At 42.8% G+C, this 17,932-nt stretch overlaps 1 pseudogene; it reads right to left on the bottom strand.

Annotated features, from left to right (window-relative positions):
• Positions 1 to 393: 393 nt before the first annotated feature.
• LOC113610266 (UPF0538 protein C2orf76-like) lies at positions 394 to 1,248 on the bottom strand (annotated as a pseudogene).
• Positions 1,249 to 17,932: the final 16,684 nt, after the last annotated feature.

Genomic DNA, 17,932 nt, shown 5'->3' with positions numbered 1-17,932 from the left:
GAGCCAAATTTTCCACAGAATCAGAGCAGCTGGCTTTCTCAGACAACTGCTGTAAACAGCTGGCATCCCAAATCCGGGCTGCTTGGCAATAAGAATTCTTTATCCTCCCTCCCCACCCCAACCCCAGCAATGTGAAAATGGGGGGCCAAAAAGAGGAAAGGGCTCCCTCCTCTGAAACAAAGCCCACGTTGTGTCCAGCCACTGTCACGGCTGTATTCGTTTAGGTCATACAGAAAGTGTAAAACCCAGTTACAAGTGCTAGAAATTGGTTGGGGATAATGCCCATGAAAGATAAGCAGGGAGGAACCAGCGCGGGAAGACTTCAGACCACAGTGTGGATCGGACACCTGTGTCAAGAGAGGAGAAAGGCAGGCAGATTTGGGAGGAAGAACCTCAGGCAGGTGTACTGTACTCGCTGGTGGATACAGCCCTTAATACAGGTATGCAGAAAGGAAGCCCCGGGAGGTCCTCACGAGAGGAAATGGGATTAGCTTTGTAGTTCTATAATCTTCTTCAGAGAAGATGCTGTTTCAGTCTCATTGGTGATTCCAGCTGCTCTGAGAGCCATCCTCTTTCAACGGGAGTCTGTTGCTGTCTTACAAATGCAACACATGTTCATTTGTCTTTGGTTTATATGCTTGAGGAATAATCTTTAGTTTATCATATCCATAATTTCTTTTATAAACATAAATTTATTTTATTTATTTATTTTTGGCTGTGTTGGGTCTTCGTTGCTGCTTGGGTTTTCTCTAGCTGCATCGAGCGGGGGCTGCTCTTCATTGTGGTGTGCAGGCTTCTCACTGCGGTGGCTTCTCTTATTGCAGAGCGCAGGCTCTAGGTGCACGGGCTTCTGTAGTGTGGCACACAGACTGAGTAGTTGTGGCTCGAGGGCTGTAGAGCACAGGCTCAGTAGTTGTGGTGCACAGGCTTAGTTGCTCTGCGGCATGTGTGATCTTCCTGGACCAGGGCTCGAACCCGTATCCCCTGCATTGGCAGGTGGATTCTTAACCACTGCACCACCAGGGAAGCCTGCGTATTTATAATTTCTGAGTGGTGGTGGTAGGCTGATCCTGAAGGGGCATCTTGCTTTAGAAATACTGTAAATTCCTTTACAGTTTGGTCCAAATTAAGCCCTTAATATACTACGGGTTTGAAATTGCATTGCTCAAATGCATGAACGAGGTGACCTGTAATGGTCACTTCTTTGAAAGCCACGTGAAGAAATTCCTTTCGATCCAGCAATTTCATACATAGGAAGGTACTCCAGGGAGTCCCTCACTTGTGCACAAGGAGACTGCTCCTGGCATTCCCTGATGCAGCTGTGGGATAGTTTTGGTCAGCCCAGCAGGGAAGGCCAGCACTAAGACTGCCCACAGAGGAATACCCTACTGGGCAAAAATGGCCAGGCCCCTGTAACTTTTTTTTTTTTTACATCTTTATAGGAGTATAAATTGCTTGACATTGTTGTGTTAGTTTCTGCTGTATAACAAAGTGAATCAGCTCTACGTATACTTATATCACCATATCTCCTCCCTCTTGCGTCTCCTTGCCACTCTCCCTATCCCACCCCTCTAGGTGGTCACAAAGCACTGAGCTGATCTCCCTGTGCTATGCGGCTGCTTCCCACTAGCTATCTATTTTACTTTTGGTAGTGTATATATGTCAGTGCCACTTTCTCTCTCTCAGTATGTCACAACATACCCTTCCCCCGTCCCTGTGTCCTTAAGTGCATTCTCTGTGCCTGCATCTTTATTCCTGTCCTGCCCCTAGGTTCTTCAGAACCTTTTTTTTTTTAGATTCCATATATATGTGTTAGCATACGGTATTTGTTTTTCTCTTTCTGACTTACTTCACTCTGTATGACAGACTCTAAGTCCATCCACCTCACTACAAATAACTCAATTTCATTTCTTTTTATGGCTGAATACTATTCCATTGTATATATGTGCCACATCTTCTTTATCCATTCATCTGTCAATGGATAAAGCATCTGTCTTCAGTTACTTCCATGTCCCTGGCTGTTGTAAATAGAGCTGCACTGAACATTGTGGTACGTGACTATTTTTGAATTATGGTTTTCTCCGGGTATATGCCTAGTAGTGGGATTGTTGGGTCATATGATAGTTCTAGTTTTAGTTTTTTAAGGAACCTCCATACTGTTCTCCATAGTGGCTGTATCAATTTACATTCCCACCAACAGTGCAAGAGGGTTCCCTTTTCTTCACACCCTCTCCAGAATTTGTTGTTTGTACATTTTCTGATGATGCCCATTCTAACTGGTGTGAGGTGATACCTTATTGTAGTTTTGATTTGCATTTCTCTAATGATTAGAGATGTTGGGCATCCTTTCATGTGTTTGTTGGCAATTTGTATATCTTTGGAGAAATGTCTATTTAGGTCTTCTGCCCATTTTTGGATTGGGTTGTTTGTTTTTTAGATATTGAGCTGCATGAGCTGCCTGTATATTTTGGAGATTAATCCTTTGTCAGTTGCTTTGTTTACAAATATGTTCTCCCATTCTGAGGGTTGTCTTTTCATCTTGTTTATAGTTTCCTTTGCTGTGCAAAAGCTTTTAAGTTTCATTAGGTCCCATTTTGTTTATTTTTGTTTTTATTTCCATTTCTCTAGGAGGTGGGTCAGAAAGGATCTTGCTGTGATTTATTACATGGAGTGTTCTGCCTATGTTTTCCTCTGAGAGTTTTATAGTGTCTGGCCTTACATTTAAGTCTTTAATCCATTTTGAGTTTATTTTTGTGTATGGTGTTAGGGAGTGTTCTAATTTCATTCTTTTACATGTAGCTGTCCAGTTTTCCCAGCACCACTTATTGAAGAGATTGTCTTTTCTCCATTGTATATTCTTGCCTCCTTTATCAAAGATAAGGTGACCATATGTGCGTGGGTTAATCTCCGGGCTTTCTATCCTGTTCCATTGATCTATGTTTCTGTTTTTGTGCCAGTACCATACTGTCTTGATTACTGTAGCTTTGTAGTATAGTTTGAAGTCAGGGAGCCTGATTCCTCCAGCTCTGTTTTTCTTTCTCAAGATTGCTTTGGCTATTCAGAGTCTTTTGTGTTTCCATACAAATTGTGAAAATTTTTGTTCTAGTTCTGTGAAAAATGCCATTGGTAGTTTGATAGGGATTGCACTGCATCTGTATTTTGCTTTGCGTCGTATAGTCATTTTCACAGTGTTGATTCTTCCAATCCAAGAACATGGTATATCTCTCCATCTGTTTGTATCATCTTTAATTTCTTTTCTCAGTGTCTTATAGTTTTCTGCATACAGGTTTTTTGTCTCCTTAGGTAGGTTCATTCCTAGGTATTTTATTCTTTTTGTTGCAGTGGTAAATGGGAGTGTTTCCTTAATGTCTCTTTCAGATTTTTCATCATTAGTGTATAGGAATGCCAGAGATTTCTGTGCATTAATTTTGTATCCTGCAACTTTACCAAATTCATTGATTAGCTCTAGTGGTTTTCTGGTGGCATCTTTAGGATTCTCTATGTATAGTATCATGTCATCTGCAAACGGTGACAGTTTTACTTCTTCTTTTCCGATTTAGATTCCTTTTATTTCTTTTTCTTCTCTGATTGCTGTGGCTAAAACATCTAAAAGTATGTTGAATAATGGTGGTGAGAGTAGGCCCCTGTAACTTGTATGATGCTCAGCCATTGGGGAGCTTCTGGAGGAGAGCTGGCCTTCCTGTTGTCTCCAGAGGCCCTAAAAGAGGAGGCTGTCTGTTCACTGTGCTCCTCATGGCAGATCTCTTTTGAATGAAGTCTTAGAGGTGCCCCTCCCTGGCTGCCTCCCTGGCCCTGGCATGCCTTTCAATTAGGATAATGAAAGATGAAGTATACTGTGAATATCTGTATTGCTGACCTTGCCCTTGTGAGTTTTTCATTTCCTCAATCAAATCTATTCCTTAATCTTCATTATGTGACTTTATAGAATTGGTCCTGAAATTTAGAGCATAAATGGGGTGGAGGTGGGAGACCCACCTGCCTATCATGATGCAATTAACCCAAGAAAGGAGGCCACTGGTCTTCATTTCCCTGCCACAGTGATTCTGTGGCTGTAGGGGAAGCACTGCAGTGCATGGTTGTGTCTACACCACCAGTGGCTAGCTGGGCCTCTTGAGCTTTAAAATCGCTCTGACAGCTCATCGAAGGTGTTCCTCAATACACGTCAATTGAACTGAATAACAGGCTTGTGTTTTTAGCAGTCACAAAGATGGTCACCTTAAGTGAATGACATCTTTTAAAGTACAGTTTGCACAGAATCTATAAGAGTGATACAGTGGGTGTGTTTCCATCGTATCTATATATAGGTAGGCAGCATTGCTCATGCTTTCCAGACAGACGACCTTTAAAAGCAATTTCAGAAGGAAAGATGTGCAGAGTGCTATGGAATCCTGCTTCTAAAAGTCTTAAGCAGGCTATATAGCATCAAGTACAACCCTCCATCTGTCCCCCAGACTGATGCTTGAGCCCTGCTGTACGTGTTTGACAACGTTATTCCCTGTCATATCCTTCTAATGCTCCTCTGCACTTCAGGGGCTAGAAGTCTATGAACTATATTTCCCAGGCTCTCTTGTTTCCAGCCCTGTGGGTATCCTGTGGATATCATTTACCATTTACACTCTGTCAACGAGAGGCACTTATACTAAAGTGGAGTAGAGGTGAAAAGCCGCCTTCTCTTCTTCTAGAGTGGCAGCAGATGGTTATGTGGGCTTTGCATATACGCAGTTGGATTTTGCAGTGGTCTCTGAGTTTTCCTGATATTCACCTGATTCAGAGCTACAGACTAGCTAGGAAGTTAGCTGAGAGGTTCTCTGTGTTACCCACCCCTGTGTGATTGCAGCATTTGTCCATCTTGTGAGACTAGAACTGTAGAAGTGAAGCTGAAAGCTAATGCCTGCGTCCTGCCTTCAACTTGTCCAGCCCTCCCAACAGTTTTGTGATCACTAAATTATCTGTATTGAACGCCATTTCCTTTGAAATGCTTTGACTGGTTTTAGTTCTCGTGAATGATAGAAACTAGTCCGTGATATCGTCTCCTGGGAGCTCTCCATATTTATGTTGGCCATCTTCAGATGTTTCATGGAATTCTCTAAACCATAAGTTACCATTTAGTTCTGGGGCAGCCCTGACATTTCTTTCTTATATCAAGCCCAACGCTGCCTACGTGTAATTCTCCTTCAGTGTAGTTCTATCACTTGTGAGCATTCAGAATTACTGCGATCCTTTTTCCACATGGCAGTCATTCCAATACTTGAAATAACTTTTTATTTCCTTCTACCTGCGAACCACCTGCCTACTATTTTCTCCTCCAGGCAGAATGACCTTAGTTTCTCTGTGATTTCCTTATGTCTACAGCTTTCTAAGAGAGCCGTTCAGTCATTCCCTACACATTTTGGCCAATGATTGATGCTTTCGGGTGGAAACAAAGTCAAGGATGAAGTGACCCATGAACAAATTTAATTAAAAAGATAGATCAGAGAAAAACAAGTATAATGAAGACATAGTGAAAGGGTAATATCTATAATATATAAAGAGTTCTTACAAATTGGCAATAAAAAAATAACCAGAATAAAATCCCCAATATATGCAAAAATATATTAGTAAAAGAGATAACATAAATGGCTGCCAAATATAAAATATATTTTCAAATTCAACTAGTAGTCAGGGAAATAAAAATAAAAGTAACACTGAAATATCCTTTCAAACCCATCAGACAGAAAAAAAGTGATAATAGCAGTTTATAGTGGGAATATGGGTAAAATTTTCTACTCATGTTTTTATGATGCAAAAATAGAGTATTAACACATTTTCTGAACATGCATTCTGGTAATACCTATTACAATCAAAATTACATAATCCTCTGACCCTGAAAATTCATTTCTGGGAATTTACTCCTAGATATACAATACATATTGATGTTACAGACCTTACACCAGTCACAAAAATTAACTCAAAATGAATCATTAATCTAAATGTAAAATGATATCACCTTTAGAAATTAACATAGGAGAAAATCTAAGTGCTCTTGGGTTTGGTGGTTAGTTCTTAGATACAACACCTAAAGCATGATCCATGAATGAAAAAATATTGATAAGTAAATTAAAATTTCTGCTCTCTGAAAGACAGTGTTAAGAGGATGAAAAGACAAGCCACAGATTTGGGAGAAAATATTTGCAAAAGGTATACCTGATAAAGGACTTGTATCCAAACACGTACCTGATAAAGGATGTACAAATAACTCTTAAAACAATAAGGAATAAATGACCTAGTTAAAAAATAGGCAAAAGTATCTGAACAGGCACCTCACCAAAGAAGATTTACAGATAGCATACGTAAAGGTGCTCAACATCATATGTCATTTGGGAATTGCAAATTAAAGCAACAGTGAGATACTACTACACACCTATTAGAATGGCAAAAATCCAGAACACTGACAACACCAAATGTTGGCGAGGATGTAGAGCAACAGAAACTCTAATTCACTGCTGGTGGGAATGCAAAATAGTACAGCCACAACGGAAGACAGTTTGGCAGTTTCTTACAAAGTTGAACATAGTCTTACCATATGTTTCAGCAGTTCCACTCCTTGATACTCATCCAAATGAACTGAAAATATGTCCACACAAAAACTTGCTCATAAATGTTATATTATAATAAAATATTATATTATTATTTATTAATGTTTACTAATAATTGCCAAAAACTGGAAGCAAATAAGATGTCCCTCCATAGGTGAATAAACAAACTGATACATTCACACAATGGAATATTATTCAGTGATAAAAATAAATGAGTTATTATGCCATGAAAAACTTCAGCATTAAGGAGGAAACATAAATGCATATTGCTAAGTAAAAGAAACCAGTCTGAAAAAGCTAGATTTCATGATTCCAACTATATGATATCCTGGGAAAAGCTGAACTACAGAGACAGTAAAAAGGTCAATGGTTGTCAGGGATTTGAGGGGAAGGGGGAAGGGATGAGTAGGTGGGGGTCAGAAGTTTTTAGGGCAGTGAAACTGTTCAGGTGTGGGTCAGGGGTTTTTAGGGCAGTAAAACTATTCTGTATGATACTTTGATGGCAGATGCATGTAATTTTACATTTGTCAGAATCCATAGAATTGACCACACATAGTAAACTCTAATGTAAACTATGAACTTTAGTTAATAATCATGTATCAATATTTGTTAATGAATTTTAACAAATGTACTACACTAATGCAAGATGTTAATAAGTTATGTTAATAAGGGAAAACCGTGCATGCAGAGGAGTGAGGTATGTGGGAACTCTGTGTTATCTGCTCAAGTTTTCTGTAAACCTAACTTTTCTAAAAAAGAAAAAAGCTACTGTGTAATTTCACTTTTTTACATACAATTATGTATACATGTGATTTAATATTACTTAATATATTATATGCTATATAATTATATATTTATAATATTTATATATTATATATATAAAGAAATTAAATTTAAAAGGAAACATGCTTTAATCAATCAGCTAGGTGGTATATTGAGTCCAGTCTCTGGGTGGGTGAATTGGATCTTCTTAGTTAGTTAATGGTGAAGTCTGTTTCCATCCCAGACTGGCACTCTTCCAAGCGTTGTCACCTATGTTAACCCATTTATTCCTCACAGCGGTCCCAGAAAGTAGATCATTCTTCAGTTCCACCTTCCAGAGGAGGAGACTAGAACCCAGAGAGTTTGCTCAAGTCTCCTCAGCCATTGAGCCACCAAACCAGGACTTGCCCCGGGAAGCCAGGCTAGCAGGCCACAGGGTGCTGCCTCCTCTCAGGGGAGCTCAGTCTTTACAATGACCCAGGGCACTTATTTAGGCTACAGATATTTGCTTCTGCCTCAGATATGATTCAGTGGGGCTGTGGTTGGTCTAGAAATTTGAGCTTTGGACAGATACCCCAGATGATGTGAATGTATGATTTTGAAAGCATTCTTTGAGAAACTGAACTTTTTAATAATGATGAAGAAGTAGCACTAAAGGAAATCCACAGGTTCAGAGAATTGTGGCTGCATCATCAGCCTCAGAAGCAATAACATCAGAGAACAGAAATTGGGTTAACAGAAATCAGTGGGACTTGGCCTTTGAACTGTCCAGCAATTAAATCCTCCCTGTAACCCAGCAGGACCCTATGGGGCCTTCCCAGGACAGGGCCCCACCCCCCGCCCCGCCATATCCTCTGCTGTAGCTCCTCTCTGAAGTACCCAGATAATAGTATCTGATGCATATTTCCTAAGTTTTCAGATGCTAAAACCCCCCACCAAATGGAAGAAATTAACTAGTTGATGATCATGAGCCCCCAGACCTATTGGTGCCCAAAGATTGTTAAGGTTAACTCCCTGTTACCTCACCATCAACCAGTCAGAGAATTGTGGGTGAGCTGATCACATACCCTGCGACCCCCCTCCCCCTCATCTGGCCTTTAAAAATGCTTTGCTGAAACCCTTTGAGGGAATTCAGGGGTTTTTTGTGCACGAGCCACTCGTTCTCCTTCCTTGGCCCTGCAATAAACCTTTTTCTGCTCCAAACACGATGTTTCAGTATTGTTTGGCCTCACTGTGCTTTGGGGTGGGCAGAACGAGCTTGGACCAGGAAACATCCCCATGGCTGAATGGTGTGATCCTGGTACTGGGGCTGGGAGACGCACTTTCACACGCAGCCATGAGAGTAGGGAGGGCGACAGCCCGGCTCAGTGGTCAGGAGCAGTTTTTCCTGTAGTGGTGACAGTTGCTGAGGGTTCTGACAGCCTTGTAGGGATGCTCAGGAATCAGCACTCCCCATGGGCCTGTGCTGGCTGCTCCAGTACCCCCAGACAGCAGCAAACATTTGTTTTCTGACAGCCCTTCAACCTTGATGTAATGAGGTTTCCAGTTTGTGAGTGGACATTAGGGACCAGGGGAAGGTACGTGAGGTCTGTAAGAAGCAGCTCTTGGCATTGAGCTGGCAGTGGGCTGGGCTGGCCGTCGGGATCCAGTGGGTCAGAGAGGGCCTGGGGATGCCCTGGTGAGGAGCAGAAGTGGTGGCTGAGCACAGATGGGGCAAGTCAGCAGACCCGAAGCCGGGAGTTCCCGTGACTCCTATGCCTTTGCTTGCGCTCCATGGCAGCCTCTGATGGTCCAGAATTCCCTAACCTGTACTGGGAACCTGGACCTTCTAAAAATCTCAAGAGCAGTGGAGCTTATAAAAATCCAGACTCCTGGGCTGTAACCCATTCCAAATAAATCAGAATCTCTGGGGATCCAGGCATTAGACTATTTAAAATCTCTCCAGTCATACCATCGTGCATCCAAATTTGAGAGCAAGTCAGCAGAATAGCAATCTTGCTGAAGCCGGTTCTGCTACCACTTTTTAAAATAATCAGGAAACTCTTAATGTTTGACATAGGAAATAATGTTGTTATGTAAAATCACGTCTGTCTGAAAAGGAGAAAGAATCCTATTTAAATAATAGATTGCAAACCACTTGGCTGCTCACTACAATTATCTTGGTAAATTTTAAAAAATGCCCAGGACCAACCCCAGAACAATTAAATCAGAATCTCAAGGTGTGAGGCCTGGATGTACATAATTTGTTAAAGCTCTGCAGGTGATTCCCCAGGTGAATATCAAGGCTGGGAACCACTGTGTTGATGCAAGCTGCTCTCTTGGGAGTTCTGCTGAGCTCAGAGCTGCTGAAGGAGTGGGTGGTCCTTGGGCCTGGTGACCTTCCTAGTGGGCTTTGGATTGTAAAGCAAAAGCTGGGTTCTTACATCCCTGGGCTTGAGGTGCAGTAAAGGTACTACCCCCTCCTGATCGAGGCTGATGTCTGGGAGCAAAACTGGATACAAAGTCCTAAGAGTTTCTTTTCCCTTTTGCCCCTTTAAGGTTGCCATTTCATTGTTCTCTTGGCTTCACTTTTTCTGATTAAAAATCAGAAAGTCTCCCCTTCCCCCTTGATGTAATTTGCCTTTTGTTCCTGATGGCCTGCAAGATTTTCTCTATCTTTGGTTTCTGGCTGTTTGACTTAGGAGGTGCAAAGGTGTCTTTGTCTTTACCTTCTGAGGGTTCTGTGAGCTTTTGGTATATGGTTTGATGTCTTCTGTCGGTTTTGGAAAATTCTCAGCCTTTATCTCTTCAAATATTTCTTTGGTCCATCACTCTCTCCTCACCTTCGGAGACTCGAATTACATGTATGTCAGACCACTTGATATTGTTTTATAGATTTTAGATACTCTTTCCATTTTTTGATTTTTTTTTCTCCACGTGTTTCAGTTTGATAATTTCTCTTTACCTATTAGGGCAGTAGCAATGGTCTCTTGTGAGCTCCTTGCCCTCCAAGTATTCCTAAATCCCAAATGTGTCAGGGAAGTGATGTAACATTTGGGTCTCAAGGAGTGTGTGCCCCACGACAATGGCCATAATGGGTACCGACTCATGAACAGTAATAAAAACTGACTCTTAGATAGCACTTGTTCTGTGCCAGGCACTGTTCTTTGCATTTTACATACTGAAAGTCATTTAATTCTCTCAATAACCTTATGAGGTAGATATTTATTATTCCTACTGTATAAATGAAGAGACTGAGGCACAGAGAGGGTCTGTAGTTTACATAATGTCTCACAGCTGGCATTTGACAGAGGAAGGATTTGATCTCTGGTGTTCTGACTCCAGGCTTCCAACTCAGTGCCTTGGCATCATGTAGGAAGGAGCTCAGTGCCTTTGCATAACCCTGGGGAGTGGGGGGCCTCTAGGATGCCTGAGGGTGATGTTCCTGGCACCTCAGCAGGATGAGGGCTTAGAGGCAGTGTCAGAATGGTCTGTTCTATCAGAGGGTTGCTAAGAATCATTGCAGTCACCAGGGAGGCCCCCCAGGCAAGACGGTTCTTGGCAGTGTTGACAGCTGCTGCTCTGGTCTGGGCCAGCTGGGACCTAGGCTTTGCCACGGCAGAGGTCTTAGGGTCTGGATGGAAGCTCTTGGGCTGCCTTGAGGTGGCCAGAAATATCAGCCTAAGTGGGTGCGAGGAGCTGGCTGGGATTTCCAAGCTAGGTATGATTCCAGCAGGACAGAGTAATGGATGTGGGCGAGAGGCAGGGAGCTTGGAGAGACCTGGAGCCAGTGGAATGGAGGGAAGGGAGGCTTTTATTGGATGCTTGGAGCCAAGGCCAGAGGAAGCAAGAGGGCTGTTAAGGGTATGGAATTGTTTCAGAGAGACAAGAGTGGGTTGACATCCTGTAGAAGAGGTTGGGGGAGAACATGGGTTCTGAGAACAGGAGCCGGAGAACAGAAACAGACAGTCAGTGCAGTTAGAAGGAGCTCATTGGAAGGAGTTGGGGAAGAATTGCTGGGGAGTCTTGGCCAAGATCCTTCCTGGGAATGGAGAGTGTGCCTGCCTTGCCCTGATGAAAAAGGCTTGCAGGCTTACCAGTTGGTCAGGCCTGACCCACTCGGCCTATGATCCAAAGTCAAGTTTAGCTACTTTGCAGCACATGAACCCGGGGTCTAAGTCCAAAAAGAATTAGCGAAATTAAAAAATACTCCTCCACTTGGCCATAAATCTTAAATCTGGGGGTATACCCAGTGGCCCCACCATGGTACTAAATTATACAGCGAGTCCTCAGCCTGGAAGACTATGATTTTTCTGTCTCAGACGGGTGTTCATTAAAGGTCACTTGGCAACCCCTGAAACACACTCTTTCACACCTTAATAGCTGAGAGCTTGAACCCATTTCCTCTGTTGTTGCTCTGGATTCTGGCTTCAGGCTCAAAGTTGGCGAGGTGGGAAAAAATGAATTTGTTTTTTCCTATGGTGCTTGGCACTTCTTTTAAAAACTTTTTTTTCATTATAAAAGTGACAGATGGTTATTAAAAATGTGGAGAAAATATAGAAAAAAGTGTAAAAGTATCCCCAGTCCAGTCCAGTCCACCCACCAAATTTAAATATTGTTAATGTTTCACTGTTTTTCTTCCAGTCTTATTTTATGTATAGAAGGATTTTTGTAACTTACTTAAGATCACACTGGATACATGATTATCTGGTTTGAATTTTTTATTTAACATTATGTCATAGCATTTTCCAGATGAGCATCTGTTCTTTAACTTCTAATTTGAAAAAGTTTTAAACCACAGAAATTACAAGAAGAGCACAACAAACACATTTATCCTTTGCCAAGATTCACCAGTTGTTAACATTTTGCCACATTTGCAGTATCTCTGTCTCTATTCCATACACAATATTGTTTTCTTTTTCTGAATCATTTGAGATTGAGTCAAACACTTTATCATCCTTTATTACTAAATATTTCAGCAAATATCTCCTAAAACAAGGACACTCTCTAATGTAATCACATAATCACGATGGCATGATCCACTTCAGGGTATTTAATATTGATGCAATCATCTAATAAATATTCTTTTTTAATATTTATTTATTTATTTTAAAAATTTATTTGGTTGCACCAGGTCCTACTTGCGGCATGCGGGATCTAGTTCCCTGACCAGGGATCGAACCCAGGCCCCCTGCATTGGGAGCACAGAGTCTTAATCACTGGACCACCAGGGAAGTCCCTCTGTTGTCTTTTGATTTGTATAAATTAACATTTTTGCAGAGTAGAGGCCTGTAGTTTAGTAGAATGATCCTTAATTGGTATTTTTTGTATATATGCATTAGAGCTCACTAGTTGTATAGTATAGTTTACCTAAAGATTTCAGCATAAACTTTCTACTTGTTTCCATTATAAATGAAGTCATGAAGATCGTTTATGTGAAGCAGTGTAGGGAATATTTCTTTAAGATAAATTCTCAAGGGTGAAATTACAGGATCAAGGAGTGTAGAGATTTGGAACGTCCTCGATACCTGGCCACATTGCTTTCCAGAAGGGTTGTGCTGGCCTGCAGTGGTGCTTGGAGATGCCTGCTTGAGATTCTTATTGGAAACAAGCTCTGTGTGCTTCACAGCATGATTGCTTACAGAGCTGGCAAGAACTTGGATGAACTCATTTAGACCAGAAGTTTCAAACCCAAACAACTACTGGGGTCATCGGGTGCTATAAACGAGTGAAGAGGGCTCCATAGGGATTGGGGTAAATGGCTGAGCCTCTGCAAAGAGTAGGTGCCCCTCTCTCCAGCTAATTGTTGCCAGGCGTGGCAGAAAAACTGTTGCTGACTCAGTGTTGCCCAATCTTCCAATCTTTTCAACAGTAGCAGAAAATCTAGATTATTATGTTGAATTTTCCATTTTTTAAGTGTTGGCAGTTAATTAAGACATTTTTTTCAAACTTTGTGTGAGACAAAACACATCTGTGGGATGGATGTGTCTTGGAAGCTGCCAGTTCATAACTGTGCTCTGGATGTTTTCTTAAAATTTCCACATTGATTATTTCTTTTCTTCTGGGCATCCTGTTGATTCATGTTTCCCAGGCACCAGACAGGGTTCCTCCCTTAATCTCAGTCAATTGCACTCTACTTCATCTTTTGTGATCTTAATAAGTAAAACATTCCCCTGAATTCTAACATCAGTCTTGTTGTTGAGCTCATAAATGATGATCACATCAGAGAGATGGGAAGGGTTAGGGTGTGTCCGCCTGGTTAACCTGCCCAGAGACCTGGATGCCCAGCTACAGTTGCATGTGGTCAGGGTGATCAAAGACTTGGATTTGGTTCTCTTGAAGTCCTGTGTGGAGATATTTACTGCTAGGTGAATATCCATCTGCTCCATCACACCCCCCAGTCCTGCTGCAGGGAGTCTGGGCCACGTGGCTAGTTCTGACCAGTGGGCTATGAGTACAAGTGCTGTGTGTCACCTCTACACGGAAGCCCCTCCACAGCAAACCAGTGTGTGGTTCCTTCCCCATCCCTGCTCTCTTCACCTTAGTCTGTGACTGGGGACTGTGTTGTTGAGTTCCCACATGGAGATGGCTGCCTGGGGATGGGCTAAGAATTGTAACACAAGGGAAATATCAATACATACTGGCCATAACCCTGTCATTGATGTGAGGAGGAGATGGGTGAGGTGTGAGCTCTGTCTAGCTCAGGTCCACCTGCAGAATAGGAATAAGGGAGAGAGCAAAATTCCCCAATCACTCAAGTCTAAAATGTTCCCAGTGTGATATTACTTTTTGAACTTACCTGCTAATATTCAAAATAACCTCTTGAATTGGATCAGGCATAAACATCTCAATCCTGTCTCTTTTCTATTATACCTTCCTGAGCAGAAATTCGATGGACACAGAGGCCATTCATTAACAGAACTAATCAGTAAAGCATTAGAGACATCCTTCCTCTTTCTCACCAGATACCAGGGCAAAGCCTACCACAACTTTTGTTTATTTGTTTTTAACCATGAAGGTTAAAGAAGGTACACGGAGAGAAAAAATAAAAATGAGAGCAACATAAAACTGCAAGGGTTACGTGATTCACCTGAAAGAATTCCAGTTCTTTCCTCAAAAGATGGTCCTGGGGGTCAAAAGGGTAAAGCCTGGATTCCTTTAGTATCTTATCACAAACTAGAAAATCCATCATGTTATTTCTGATAGCATAGTTTCCAACCATAGACAATTAATGTATTCATGCTTTGCAAAATTGTCATCTGCTTTTTTTCTTCTCTCAAAGAAAAGAGCAGGATCTCTCTACCTTTGTGAACATTTGTGTCATGTTTATAACTTACAAGAATCGTATGGTTTAGGGCTTCATCTTTTCTCTGCTGTTTTGTCCAGCCTTCGGTTGAGAGAGAATATAATTGAAAACAAATTTCCTTTTGAGCTCAGCACACCTCAAAAGTTCTTTCCAAAGTACTGAGTTTGCAATAAGCCTGCCATGATGCACACAGCAGGGCTCTCCAACAGGCTATGCAAGCAGCCAGGATGGCTGGAGGACACCCAGCATGGCAAGGTCACAGACTGTGTTACAAGAGCATCATTTCCATGTAGAGTTTTCTCTCATTCTGTGCCAGCTGGGAACTTAGATCCCATTTAGGGACATTATTGTTGGGGTTCAGATATATAAGAGGCTCAGCAGACATACACACGGGTAAGTTTAGGATGAGGAATGCTGTACTGCATTTCTCTGACAACACAGATCACCAGCTTGCATAGAACAGAAGCAAGAGCCTGTGTGTATATGTTTTTAAAGTTTTACTTTTTAAAAAATATTTATTTATTTGGTTTATTTATTTATTTGGTGCCAGGTCTTAGTTGCGGCAGGCATTCTCCTTTGTTGTGGTTGGCGGGCTCCTTAGTTGCAGCAGGTGGGCTCCTTAGTTGAGGCTCGCCGGCTCCTTAGTTGCAACTCGCTGGCTCCTTAGTTGTGGCATGTGAACTCTTAGTTGCAGCATGCATGTGGGATCTAGTTCCCTGACCAGGGATTGAACCTGTGCCCCCTGCATTGGGAACACAGAGTCTTAACCACTGTGCCACCAGGGAAGTCCCGAGCCTGTGTATTTGAAAAGGGAGTATGTTTGCAGACTTCGAGAGTATCTGTTTCTCCTTGTGGCATTTGATTTGCAATGATTGTGACAGATTCGATTACTGGTCAGCAAATACTCCCCCCTTCTCCTGCCACATGCATGGGAAGAATATACTTCCCTGCTCCAGTGGCATTGGACTTGGCCACGTGACTTGACATGGCCAAAAAGGGGGAAGTTGCAATGTCAAGTTACAAGCCTAGTCCTTAAGAGCCACCATCTGTTCCCCTTTTTCCTGTTGTGCTTCTACTATTACCACGAAAAAGACATGTCGTGGAGAGCTGGCTGGTCCCAGAATAATGAGAGATATGTGTGGCCAACTTGGACCCGACCATGGGCTATGGTGGGGCCCAGCTTGGCCCAGCCTGGATCAGCCCAACTGTAGGCATGTGAGTGAGAAGTAAGTGCTTATTATTGTATGTTACTGAGATTTTGTTGTTGTGAGTAATAGCATGGCAACAGCTCAGTGATTCAAGTGTGTCTGTCTTTTCCTACACTTACCTGCTGTGGATACAGATAGAGTCACAGTCAGGTGCTATATCATTTTTGTTGATTCTTACACCCACTTTTCCCCAGAGGCTCAGTTCCATGCCCTAGATATTTCTGAAAGCCTCTGGACATGACTCATGTGTAATCACAAACCAGGTCAGAGAAACTGCACTGTATGTCTTTGGGATATCCACAGCCTCCTGGCCAACAGGAACGGGCACTGCTACCAGTACATAAGCCTTAGAGCCGGGCCTTGTGCCTGTAGAAACGCTGGAAATTCCCCCTTCCCCCCCGATCCACAGGATATTTTGTCCTCAAGGCGTGAAGCAGTGCTGCATGTCTGTGTCTTAGAACACTTGTAAAATTAATCCTTCGAGTTGAGCGACGTATGTACAGGTGTGGCTTGCCGGTGAGACAGCAGTGCACAGCCCCTGCCGCCACTGCTTCCCGATCCTGGGGCAGTGAGTTAGCTGCTTCAGCTGTGAAGAACTCAGCGTTCTCATCTACTAAACGGGAATAATAACCATGTCCACAGCATGGGATTGTTGTTAGGGTCCAGTAGAAAGTACCTGCCAGATGCCCAGAGTTGTAAATACTCACATGTTTCTTATTGTCTTCTCTTCCTGTTGAGACTGGTGAAGGTTACAATTAATCGCATCCCTTTCCCCACTCATTTCTAATCCAACTGAGGAAAGCACTGGAGAGGCAGCTGGCCCTGTGATGAAGAAGGCAGACTCTGGATGCGGGAGGCCTGCTGTGACCTTGGACAGGTTATTTCACACTTCCCTGTCTCAGTTGCATCAGCGGGTTAGTGGGGTTAATAATAGTATCCGCTTCTTATTAGTTTCCTTTTGCTGCTGTAGCAAATAACCACAGAGTTAGTGGTTGAAAACAGCACACATTGATTATCTTGCAATTCTGGAAGGCAGAAGTCTGAAGTGGGCCTCCCTGAGCTAAAATCAAAGTGTTCCTTTCTGGCGGCTCCAGGGGAAGATGTATTTTCTTGCCTTGTCCAGCTTCTAGAGGCCACGTGTGTTCTGAGGCTCATGGTCTCCCCTCCATTTTCAAAGCCAGCAGCAGTTGGTCAAGCAATCCTCAAGTTGCTTCACTCAGCAACGAATCCTTCTGCCTCCCTCTGCGTTTTTTTTTTTTTTTGCGGTACGCGGGCCTCTCACTGTGGTGGCCTCTCCCTTTGCGGAGCACAGGTTCCGGACGCGCAGGCTCAGCGGCTGTGGCTCACAGGCCCAGCCGCTCTGCGGCATGTGGGATCCTCCCGGACCGGGGCACGAACCCGTGTCCCCTGCATCGGCAGGCGGACTCTCAACCACTGTACCACCAGGGAAGCTCCCCTCTGAGTTTTTAAGGGTCCTTGTGAGGACACTGGGCCCTGCTGGGTCATCTGGGATCATCTTATTTTAAAGTCAGTTGATTCTCAGTCTTAATTCCTGAATTCCCTTTTTGTCATTAATGAAACATACTCACAGGTTTTTGACATTAGGACAGGGATATCATTGTGAGGCCTACCATGTGCCTCCTCGGGTTTTATGATGATGAAATGAATTAATAGTTGTAAACCATTTGGGACAGAGTTCGGCACATTGTAAGCATCATATAAGGACTGGCTATTAATACTTCCACACAAACGTCAAAAATATCTGAGTTATTGCCATAGGGCTAGATTACAAAGTGTGAGATGCAGACAAGGAGCCAAATGGGTTTTCTATACTTTCTCCTCTGAATTGAATTTCCACATCAAGTCATGGGCAGAAGCCCTGAACATCCTCAGACCCTTCCCTGCGGGCATGGGTCCTCCGTACAGACCTCGCTGCATGGAGAGAGGGAAGGAAAGGACGTGGAGAGAGAACAAAGACAGATCATGTGGCTACAACACTTTCCCTGTCTCACCGACCAGATGCGTCGCTTCTGCTCTTGTGGGGAAGAGCCAAGAGAATAAAACTTCTGGGAGAGAAGACA

The sequence above is a fragment of the Aethalodelphis obliquidens genome, unplaced genomic scaffold, assembly GCF_003676395.1.
Source record: "Aethalodelphis obliquidens isolate GAN/ISIS:26980383/991018 unplaced genomic scaffold, ASM367639v1 scaffold62, whole genome shotgun sequence".
Classification (NCBI taxonomy): domain Eukaryota; kingdom Metazoa; phylum Chordata; class Mammalia; order Artiodactyla; family Delphinidae; genus Aethalodelphis; species Aethalodelphis obliquidens.
Note: the sequence above shows the minus strand (reverse complement) of the source record. Positions and strands in the feature narration are given on the sequence as shown.